Source organism: Gobio gobio, assembly GCF_949357685.1.
Source record: "Gobio gobio genome assembly, chromosome: 3".
Classification (NCBI taxonomy): Eukaryota; Metazoa; Chordata; class Actinopteri; order Cypriniformes; family Gobionidae; genus Gobio; species Gobio gobio.
Genome location: NC_137099.1, coordinates 49,628,648 through 49,641,119, shown reverse-complemented (window position 1 = coordinate 49,641,119; position 12,472 = coordinate 49,628,648). Strand labels below are relative to the sequence as shown.

Below are 12,472 nucleotides of genomic sequence, written 5' to 3'. Positions count from 1 at the left end.
CAGTGTTTCACGAAGCCTTGGTCTGCCCATCCGAATATTAGGAAAAATTACAAATAAAGCAATAATCCCCAAGAAGCCGTGGTTTACAGTGAATTTATAACAGCTAAATGGCGTTGTTAGGCACGACGCGGAGCGGAGCTCAACATTAATATAAATATAAACTGAAAATGGGTGTACGACTTGATTGTGTGACAGTAAAGTGTGGAAACGAGTCCGACAGTCCCATTTCCATCCCACTGTATCTATCGTATATTGAAATACATAAATGTAATATTTATAGATTAAAATAGATCATAAAATGGCTGTAAATACGTTAAACAGAGATACATTTAAAATAGAAAACTACAGATTTCTTTCTTGGTGAATGCATTGGTTTGGGCCACAGTGCGCCCTCTGTCTGCAGTGAACGCACACACACGGAGGACTGAATGACGTCCGCAAGGTTTCGTTTTTTTCCTCTTTTTACTTCACTACTAGCGAAGCTGCACGGAGGAAACGAGGAGCCCGAAGGAGCAGCGAAATAAGCCTGGAATTTATCTCGCACATTTAACAAAAAAGGAAAGAAGAGTCGCCCGCCTGCCATCCCATGCTCCTCTAGTTTATTCCAACTCGGAGTGTTGGAGATATAATGGAAACTGAATGATGAGGTAAGAGTGTTTGTGTGTCTCAGGCCGATTGTCCTTTTTTGACAGTGACTGCGTCCGTCCGTCCGCTGCGAGAGCGAGAGAGCGAGCGAATCTACGGGATATCAGCGCGCGCTTCGAGCGAATTTAGTCGCTCGCGCAAGGCAGCGGGGTCACTTCAACGGTTATTTCAGCTCAGTAACAATACTACTACTCTCCCCTAGTCGCTTATTCACAGAAATAGGCCTCTGTAAGCTCTCTCTCCACGCAGAGATTGCAGCTAAAGCTCAGCTCTGATTTATTGGTAGTTAGCACACCGGCTAACGGCTGCTGGTGTTATATTTTCAGTGACAGCCGCTCGAAAACGGATGGTTTCTGAGGGAAAACTCATGGATATAGTGGGCTGTCTGGACCTTGAGAGTGCTGAGGTAATGTGTGCTATATGTAGGATGTAGTAACATTGAGTTTAGCCTGAGTTTAGCCAGTGTACTGGTGTGGCTGTATGATGAAGATACAGGTCATCTTCTCCTCCACACATGGCTGCAGGTCTCGTCTCCACTCATGGAGACCCGTCTCGTCTCCAAAGCAGTCAATACACACACGTGAGTGCATGCTAGCCAGGAGAAACAGAGGTTATTATCCTGTGATTATGTCTGAAGGAGGGTGATTAAGGCTCAGATGCTGTAGTTCCAGGCTGGTCGCGGATTTGGGTGCTTTGTCTTAAAGCCACTATCATGTGTAGTATGTAAACACTGTCAGATTGGAGGGAGGTTTATAAGATCTTATGAGAAATGCAGCTGGAGCCTTTTGGCCTGGGACAGTATGGTCGTAAACCTGATCAAGTCCTGGTTTATAGAGGCACTCCTTGATCCCAGGACTGGCCCTGAAACCTGCCGCCCTGAGTAATGCCTAAAAAATGTGACCTCAAACTGATTTAAGATCAGATCTACCAACCTTTTTAAAGCTCGAGGGGTCCAACCAAGCGTAAATGTTTAACCCATATTAATGTAAATATAAATTCATCTGAACATTGAGGTGTTTCTATAATTGGCTGCTTTTTGAGTGTATACTAATATTCCAATCATACCGTAATCAAAAGTCGGTCATATTCTGATTATATAAGTATAGTAACATTAACCTGGTTGTCAATCACATTAAGCTTATTCTCTGGTTTCTAGAAATCTGAGGAAAGTGAAATATTTTTTTTAACATGACAAATACTAATCCCAAAATGTAACAAAATATACAGCCTGCTTCTGCCACATGACACACCTGCAGTTTATGTTAGTTTATTATTTCTGTTTTGTGGTCACTCCGTGACGTATTGGTCTTCGATTGGTGGTCACCAGTGTTGCCACAGTTACTTTGAATAAGTAACTAAATTAGATTACAAGTTACTTTATGAGTTACATTTAGCAGCTGCCGACAACACCCCTGCCGCCTCAACATAAAATTGACAACCGTTTTTGCCAACGCTCACTTTATTGGAAGTGCATTTTTAACAGTAACGTCAATGTATCTCTTGACATTTAAAAAAAATATTTCCTGAAAAAAAAAAATGTTTTAATAAAAAATGTAATAAAGACAGTCTTTCTTGACTTCACTTAACATTAGGGCTGTGCGATATTGAAGAAAAATGTGATATGCGATATCCTTGTTAAATAATGCGATATTCAATATGCGATACGATATTGCTTTCAGTGTGTAAAATCTATTTCTTTCCCCAACTGATATCTTTTCACTTAAAGCATAAGCCATTTTAACATAACCGTGTGTGTATTTGACAGTTTGAGTGTGTAACAAGACACAGAAAAAAGAACGGCTTGTGCGCACGTTTCGGTGTGTGTGTCAGACAGCAGACAGCGCGAAACTGCAAGGAGTTGTTTTTCGCAAGTTATTGCATTTAATAACTCTTTTTAACATCAAGCAAGTCACATAAGTAACAGTCGCGTGCTCAGTCTATTCTCCGCTATATGCGTCGACCTAAAACTTACACTTTTCACAATGTTGAAGTAGCCTATTAAAATCATTCAGATATTGCGTGCCCTTGCGATATGCATATTGCGTTATGAACATTTGCTATATTTAGATAATTTCAATATATTGCGCAGCCCTACTTAACATAAATACTCTCCTCGAGATGCAAGAAGAAAGCAAAAATATACATTTTTACTAAGGAAAATGACAAAAATAGTAACGCACAGTGACTTGTAGAAATTACTTTAATCTGATTACTGGTTTGGAAATGGTAACGCGTTAGATTCCTCGTTACTGGAAAAAGTAGTCAGATTAGAGTAATGCATTACTAAGTAACGCATTACTGGCATCACTGGTGGTCACACATCTTCTCTTGACCGTTGGAACACAGTGAAATGCAAAACTTGCATGAGCAATGCGTTTCTGGTGTCCCGCATTTGCATGCGTATGATATGGAATAATTCAATAGAGCTAAAATGTAGTGTGGCCAGCCGCCCCTCTGGTTTCTTCCGATTTCATTTAAAGAGGAATATTCCAATAATGTCTTTTTATAATGAAAATGTAATCAGAAAATGGCCTTTAATCTGAAAGTCATGTAAACGTGCTCCGTGTCTATGGTGCTTGCAGGCCTTGTTTAGATGAGGATAATGGAGCATTTGAAAGCCTCAGTTTTAAGTGCAGGCTCAAGAGGAGCTTATTGTTAGGCCATTCAGTTCACGAGTCATTAGAGGCTGTTTTTTGCAACCTCAAGTTTATCCGGCCACTTTCTCTTCCTGTCTCTCCTCCCATCCATAGATTCTCCATTCTCTATTCCCCATCCCCCACAGGTGTACAGCTGAGATTTAGTCTGGGGTGCGAGATAAAAGAGATCCGCAATCCACTGTGCACCGCTCGCTCCCAGCAGGATGGATGACAGGCCGGCTCTGTGTGTGTGTGCGTGTCTGGTCTCTTTTTTTTGTTCACCGCTGATATGCGCGCTGCCCTTTTGCTACTCACTTTGAAATTTGTTTCTCTTTGTTTGATCGTTGGCTCAGAAGCAGCTTTTTGTCTAGATAATTAGGTTAACAGGAAGAGAGAGGGACCCTCAATCTCTCACCCCAGTGCTCTGCTCCAGAAGGCCTGAATAATTTCAGCTATTCCTGCCTGCTTTTTGCTAAACAAATTATAAATGGCGGTCTGTAAGTGTATTTGCTTTGCTGCTGAGGGGTTTGAGTGTAAAGCTGTGTTTATAGCGTGTGTATGTACTTATGTAGGGCAGGGTCTGGGGTTTTTGAAATGCATAATTTGATTAAATAATGTGTACGTTATACAACATTGTAATCTCAGTTATATGATTACAGTCCGATTAATGTGTGCATCCTCGGCGAAGCCAAACTTCTACAGTCGCCTTATCGAGTCAAATTTTTGTATAACGCTCTGCATAAATGCACATTGTTTTAGAGCAGCTTTACAGAAAATTGCAAGCTTGTTGATGTTTATAATATCTTAATATCTTCATGCCTTATAGTCATTTATCAGCAGTCAAGCCACTGAGATATGCTGTATAGTGGTATATATATATATAGATTGATCTATGCAAGTATACTTTATGCTGATAAAGTTGGATAGGGTTGGGTACCGTTCACATTTTAAACGGTAATTACCAAAAAAAGGTACCGTTGGGTACCGGTACTGAATTTCAGGTACCGGTACCCAATGGTACCTTTTTTCGGTACTTTAGGGATGCATCAATAACTGTAAAGAAACTGTAAGTAATTTATAATTGTCACTGACAATTTACCCATATGTTTATCTTCATCTTAATGCATATTTTGTTATTGTAGTAATTTATATATAGTTATAGGTCAGCCACGAATCTTTAATCTGTGTGTGTGTGTGTGTGTGGCGTCTTGTACAGAGCAGTGACTGTAACCTTGTCTTAACATTGGACAGAAGCACAACAATACAGGCCCTCTTCCGGAAGCCGTTGTATTTAGTGTCCTGAGTGATTCTCTCTTTATCACCTGATCCAGGCTCAGATTCTGCTCAGACAAAACCGGTAAAATCCATGGAAGATGTACTATCTGTTCTCACTGTTACAGCTGAGCTGTTCTGCCTACCTCAGCTGCAGAGAAAGCATTTCTGCATCCATGTTTATGGCTTTTCTTTAATGCTTCAAGACGGAACAGAACAAATGAGACGAGATCAGAAATAAATTTGAGAACAGGTTGCGATACTGAATCTTTTGCTAGCCTAGCTGCGTGTTATGAAAGATCGGTTAGGATGGTTAGGATTTCATTTGAAGCTGGATTCCTCTGCATGTGTCTGGACTGCATTAAATATGGGTGGAGTGCAGATTGTCTGTGATTTATTGAGTAGTGAATTATTGAAATGCTGGGGGTGTCAGTGGAACCATAAGCATCTCTGAATATCGTTTGAACACTAAGACTGTAGCAAGATCGACTCCCACTTCTCTTTCTGTCTGCCCTTAACGGAAACCAGGGGCTCTGCAGTGATTTGCTCTTCTCGGGTTCCTGTGCTTTCTAGAACCGTATCAGGTATTGATGTTGACAAGGTTGAAATTGCATTCATTCAACGACTGTTCAGGCTCAAATGTGTTGTGAAAGTGACCTGTGGGTAGAAGTTTAAATACACTCTCTGCTTATGTTTTGCAGTCAAAGTCAGACACGGTCCAGGAGAGACTGTTGTGCTTTTGTGTGGAATGCAAACGTGTGGGTGCGTTTGGCTGACTTGTTCGCGTAGGACCCCAAGCCTTCTTGGAAGGAATGCAAACAGGAGTGTGAGTGTGATGTTGACACTATTAATACTTGCACTCCCTTTGGCCCCGGGGTCTCGCGTCACCTGACTAATGAATCCACCGCTGGATGTGTGTGTCCATCTGTGTGAATTGCACATGTGTTTTTTTCCACTGTCTCTGTGCAGGGTGTTGTATAACTTCGGGGAGTGAGGGAGACTAAATGGCTTCTCAAACGAGAAATAATGTAGGATGGCACCTGATTTTGTCCATCAGACTAATATTGCTTCTGAATCTGGTTCGGTATATAAATCTATTGATTGACGAATGGATAGATTGATTTGATCATCTAACACACTCCAGATATTTATCATCATAAGTATTGTTATTTTTCTGCATAATTTGAAAACACATTTTAGTAATATTTGACATAATTGTCAAATTATTGACTGAAAAATGTGTAGAGAAATATGTTTAGAAATAGATAGGGACTAGGGTTGGGCCGACAGACGATGCCATCGTCCATCGCCGATGGCTGACAGACATCACAATGTTGAGCCGGCTTCGTGATATTGTTTCCATGGCGCCGCGTCATGTCAAAATAGCGCTGTATGACAGATGTATCGCTTTTATTTTGTTTTTTACTCAAAATATTCACAAACTTGCTTAACATGTCATCATATATTCCAATTCTCGAATACGTGTAAGTGAGTGTGTTTTCCCGTTTAAAAACCTTTATAAATGACTTGTAAATGATAAAAGACTTGATTTATAAACCTTGATCTTGATCTATAACGTGAGAAGAATGCTACGTTAATTTGCGCCGCAGTTCAGCGAGTCCTGTTAGTCAGATTAACATCACATGAATTCATCTGTTTCTCGCGAAATACATGCAAGTAAGTGGCCGTAGTGTTGTCAAAAGCACAGACCGCGATACCAAGTCGGTCGGTACTGAAATTTAAAAAATGTGACGCTTTGAGCGCTGTTGAGCTGGAATCGTAAACGCTTCTGACTGGCCATTGTGCTCACGCGCTCATCGGATGTGTCTGTGATTGGCTGCAATGCACGGGAGCGTTTGAAAGCACACAGAAGTGTTTGAAAGTGTTTTGAAAGTGGGAGCCTGAGCATCTGAAAGCACAAGCAGGCGTCAACCAGTAGGCTCATAGGTGCCTGCATTCAAACGCTCCTGTGTGTATCTGTGCAAGCGCTCTGTGAAAAGCGTCATTGATGTATATTTATTTATAACATGTTTTTAAAGCGCTGGTCATTGTAGCCAATGACAGACATATTTGATGAGCGCGTGAGCACAATGGGCAATCAGAGCTGTTTACGATTCCGCTCAACAGTGCCCAAAGCGTCACATTTTTTACATTTCAGTACCGACTAGGGATGGAACGATTACCGGTTTCACGATAAACCACGATAAAATGTACTGACGGTTAGTAATATCATTTAAAGATTAATTATCATTTAAACCGGGCGTGATTATCACGATTTTGAAAACTTGCGGTAAATCCTGTCCAATCAGCATCAGTCTGGTGCAGGCGCAGTGCCAACGCTGTTTTTGAATGAGAAGAAATGGCAGAAGGCAGTGACCGCACTCGGGGGATTGTTCAGCCTTCTAAAGGGACCAAATCTGAGGTGTGGTCATATTCTGGCTTTTACAAAAGTCCTGAGGGAAACTTAAACGAACATGGTCACCCTGTCTGCAGAACACTCCAGAAGAAAGTCGAAACACGTCAAATCTGTGAACGCAAGGCAAGTGGACTTTGACCTCAATACCAAAACTACGTCTGGTATTACTACCACTCACACTCGCCACTTTGAACTTATTATAGTCTTCTCAAAAGCCATCTGTTATGATTGCGTTGCGCATTATAACCAACTGTTATACTGGATACTGTTTGGGCTCGTACACAAAATATGCTAGATATAAATGTGTCATAGCTGATGATGAGAATATGGATGGAGAAGATATTTACAGAGATAATATTAGAGATTATATTTACACCAGATTATTATTATTTATGCGTTATGCGTTGCTATTGACGACCATTATAAGGAAGGAAATGCAACAGAATAGAATCTATCTTAAAGTGCATAGAGCTGCTTGATTTATTTGTTGTTTGTTGATTTTCAAATCTATAACTTGTTGAAATGTTTTAAGTGTGTGCATCTGTTCTTTTTGAACATATTCGTCTCATTTGAACAAAACCGTGATAATATTGATAACCGTGATAATTTGGGTCACTATAATCGTGATGTGAAATTTCCATACCGTTTCATCCCTAGTACCGACTTGGTATCACGGTCGGTACTTTTGACAACAATAAGTGGCCGATGAACTGGGAAAAGTATAGAGTAAACTTTATAGTTACTTACACTGTGTATCTGATATGAATAAAGCACGTGGACAAATTATATTTGGATTGGATTGTTATTGCTGCTTCCATAGACACCAGTGTGTATTTACAAACTCTAAATGTATTGTTTTGCTAGTACTTATATGTATTTAAATGTCTGAAACCTAAAATAAACATTACATGGTTGAAAACACGAAATAGTTGTGATATATGACAGAAGCGCTGAGCGCGTCTGTCTAATTCAGCGCCAGCTAAAGCGCGAAAGCAGAGTTTGAATCTGGCAGTTATGTCACTTCACTGTAAAGTCTAAGAGCTCGTTCACACAGAACGTGTTTTTGCTTTGAAAAACGTGAGATGCGGAATATGGGGGAAAACCAAGCGTCAGCCTCCCGCAGTTTCTCTTGAAGCCAATACTGAAGTGACTTAAACTGCAATACATCGACTGGCCGCTAGGGACAGGCTCCAGAAGGGAGCAGAATCTCATTGAGCTCCATGTTAAAATGCCAAACTTTACAGTAGAAAAAAACACATTTACAGCCTGGCACAAATTGTGGTTTTGGCCTATACGGCTAATTTTGGCCTTCGTGACAACTGTAAGGGGGTTGATTTTTTTTATAACTCATTCGTTTACATTATATAAAGCATTAAAGTTTTGCATAATTAAGGGCTGTCTGTTAGTCATCGTGTCACCTCAGCTCCACCCACGTCCCGCCTCTTTGCCCATTTTCTATTATCCAGGAGTGACGCGCGATGACGCGCTGCCAAGATGGCAACGGCCCCTACTTTATGCTTCAAAACTGCTCTTCAGAATCCTATGGGTGACGTCACGGTCACTACGTCCATATTTTTTTACCGTCTATGGGAAAAACACACGGTCTTGAGACATGTTTAAAAAAAAAAGTTAAACTGATTTTAACGTGAGCGCCACATTTTTAGAACGCATCATGCCCTCCAACCCCCCACCCACCCCTGATGTCATCGTCCATCACGATGTTTCACAGTAGACATCATCCGATGCCAATTTGGTAGACCTCGCCCAACCCTAATAGGGACAGCCTACCTTTTAGCTTTTTACTTATGCGGATTTTATTTAACCCTTAAATTTATAATAATAGTTGCTACATATGATAAGATTATCATAATGGTCATATACTTTTGTTAGTCGCAGGGGTTATTTTGTGCAATAATCCACAAGACAATGGACAAATCTTTTTGGGTTTTTGCCTGGAAAAATACATCACCACTGCAGCACCCACATTCATCTTACCTAGTGATGTCATTCCTGCTGTATGACATCACCTCTCTTTGCCCCACCCTCTCTTGTCTTGATTCAGTCTGCCGGATTTGGATCATTGAGCCAGGAATGAATGAATAAGAGTTCAACTAAACTCTGTCTGAGACATGCAGATCTTCTGAAAGCATTGGTTTGTGTGTGTTTCATACTGTGTTCCGCAGAACGTTTCCCTTTCCTGGGCTTTCATTCAGATTGGCTGTGTTTGAGAGCATTGTCCCGAGGAAAAGCTTCATTTGAATCAGAAAAAGGGTGACAGGAAAAAGTAGGTCAGATGCTCAAAGACACACACACACACACACACACACACACACACACACACACACACACACACACACACACACACACACACACACACACACACACACACACACACACACACACACTTACGGTTATTAGCAGGGCCGTGACAAGGGCCGGTTCTACTGTGTGACAGTGTCACTAGCACTGCAGTGTTTGACACTGCGCTCTGCCAGTGAGAGAGGGTGTGTGTGAGTCACCAGTGTCCTGTTTAATCAGAGGAACTGGATGTTTTCAGTATTGAGTCAAGGCTCTGTGAAGGGCTTAGTCCTCCATCTTGAGAAATACCCCACTGCTTCAGAGAATCAGAATACAAACACAACCTGGAGCCAACGGCATTCAGACATAATGGATTTCCGCAAATAGTCGTAAAATAAGAGAAATTGCACTCTATCGAAATAACGTTTGATGCACAAACTACATAGCTTATGATAAAACCTTGCTCAAACGCCTTCCAATGAATACTTCAGATAGTACTGAGTTTTAGTACAAACTCTTGTTTTGTTCAACAGGAAACTGCTTCAGATACTGTACATGATGTGAAATGAAGCACATTCATGCATCAGCGTTTTTGAAGGCAGGGGCATGTGATCTGGTGGTGAGAGTGATGAAACATTGTGATTTCCACACAACTTCAGGTTCTGCATTGCTCTCTGTCAGCTCTTCAGATGAACAGTCATTGAAATGAGCAGTTGAGTAACCATGTTAGTGCATATCTGTTTATCACATTTTATTTCCAGTACATTCTATTTTTTCTAATAACTGAAATATCACTTCCAGTATCATCTCACCTCTTTAGCATTGCGTTTCCTTTTCTTCTCTTAAATTATTTCTGACTTGGTAGTTTTAACTGGGGCTCCAAAACTGTTGTGAACGGCTTGAACAGGAAAGAAACACAGGATGAGTCAGAGAAGTAATGCCATTTTGATGGCAGGCAAGAAGTTATTTTGATGAAAGATTTTGAGGGCACATGAATTTTAAAAATGATGCGCACAGATCAATCATTTATAATAAACACTGCAATATTCCTTTAAAAAATGGGAATGGCCAATTTTGATGTAATTGATTTTATTAATTGTACTACATACAGTATTGCTACCACAGTTTTTTTCCCTCAGTGACTGGATTAGCATGTTTGTTTGTTTTATTTGTAAAACCCTTTCAGTGATTGGACCCTGTGGAGGCAGAGCAATGAATTCCATTATGCACGAACTGAAAGGAAGAAAAGAGTGGAGGAAAATGGGAGAGAGAGAGAGAGAGCAGTCTGGAACTGATTAAAATACTTTGGCCAAGGTGCCCTGGGTGTCTCTGCTGGAGACTGAGTGTGTGTGTGTGTGTGTGTGTGTGGGCATGTTTTCGTGAAATATCAGGACACAAATGTGTATAATGACATGGGTATGACATAGGTATTACAAAAAGAGGGTGAAATATGAGGACGTTCCCCATGTCCTCACTTTTCAAAATGCTTATAAATCACACAGAACAAGTTTTTTTTCACAGAAAGTGAACTGCACAGTCTCCTGTGAGGGCTAGGTTTAGGGGCAGGGGCAGTGTAGGGGGATAGAAAATACGGTTTGTACAGTATAAAAACCATTACGCCTATGGAATGTCCTCACATTTCACAAAAACAAACGTGTGTGTGTGTGTGTGTGTGTGTGTGTGTGTGTGTGTGTGTGTGTGTGTGTGTGTGTGTGTGTGTGTGTGTGTGTGTGTGTGTGTGTGTGTGTGTGTGTGTGTGTGTGTGTGTGTGTGTGTGTGTGTGTGTGTGTGTGTGTGTGTGTGTGTGTGTGTGTGTGTGTGTGTGTGTGTGTGTGTGTTGACACAGCTGGGAGATAACCATTCCCAGGCCTTCAGATAGTTCTCTTACTTTCTCATTGTTTTGTGTCCAAGTGTGTTACTGAGGTTATTTGTTTTGTCAGACTTACTGTAAATGAGAACTACAACAAACGCAGGTTTGGGATGTGCATTTTATATATATATATATATATATATTAGAGATGCTCCGATCAGCATTTTCGGGGCCGATTACCGATCACCAAGATCATGATTTGCCGATCACAGAATGGCAGGGGAATGGCAATCTTTTATCTACAATCTTGCAGAGTTTGCACCATTTGAAGAAATGAAACTAACTCCAAATGAACTGAGTCAAGATCTTGAAGAACCACCCAGGGCTCTACATAGCGACCATTCTGGGCGCATTTGCGCCTGAAAATTAATGCGTGCGACTGCGAAAATATATTTAGGCGCACTGGTGCGAGTGACCCGATCGATTCTCATGAATAAATGTATAATACAATCAGAATAAAAACTAAACACTGACTGATTGAGCAACTGTTATGTTTCGTGCTGCAATCAACTGCTTTTCATGCCTTCTGTCAGCAGAGCATGTGCAAAAAACGTGTGCGAAGGAATAACACTTCACCGATTGAAACCACGGTCTATGGGTGAAACGGGTGTGACGCAGCCATGCACTTACCAGACGCCTCGCGGCTCACGCTGATGTTTCTTTGCAGCCAAACTTAACTAGAAAAACCACAGTTGGATTATCATAAACAAGGTCGGAAATTAACAGGGGCTTGGGGCAAAAATGCCACCAAAAATGAATTAGGAGAAAATTATTTAAAAACGCTCCTGTATGAGTTCTTGATTTAATCTTTATCAGCTGCAGTCCATAACATTTATTGTGTTTAAAAATGACTAGATGCATATAAGTGAGTCCCTGTGTGACTCGCCATAGACATAAACAGAGAGAAGTAGCTCCGGCTGCAATGTTCTTCCGCGAGACGCCTGCAGTTCTGTTTATTAAAGGTCCCATGGCATGGCATTTTTCTATTATTTTATAATGTTTCCTGAGGTGTACTTATATTGTTAGTATGACGTTTACATCATAAAATGTCATAATTTAGAAATAAAAGGCATTTTGTCTATACTGCTGTTTGCCCTGTGGCTGAATGCCCTGCTTCAAGAGGCGTGTCTGCTGTGAGACTTCAGTAAAAACGCCCACTGTTGTGATTGGCTGACATCTTTGCATTTTAAATGAGCGGAGGGGGCGTGGTTTAACGAGGTCTACGAGGCACGAGCAGGCACGAGCTGCTGCCAGAGAGACGGATGGACCCGAGTTCACTTCACATCAGTTCTCAGCATGTCTGAACTGTTGTAGTTACAGCATATACTTCAGGTT

At 41.0% G+C, this 12,472-nt stretch overlaps 1 protein-coding gene across 9 annotated transcripts in view; it reads left to right on the top strand.

Annotated features, from left to right (window-relative positions):
* The first annotated feature begins 454 nt into the window (after positions 1-454).
* itsn1 (intersectin 1 (SH3 domain protein)) overlaps positions 455-12,472 on the top strand; it is a 64,298-nt gene continuing 52,280 nt past the window's right edge. For 7 of the 9 annotated variants that reach the window (XM_079812992.1, XM_079812988.1, XM_079812991.1 and 4 more), the window contains exon 1: positions 455-647. The gene's annotated coding sequence lies outside the window, so the exon portion shown is untranslated. Of the gene's footprint in view, positions 648-1,029; positions 1,052-5,358; positions 5,380-12,472 lie in introns of those variants that run through there. The other 2 variants (XM_079812986.1, XM_079812985.1) reach the window with 2 other exon arrangements.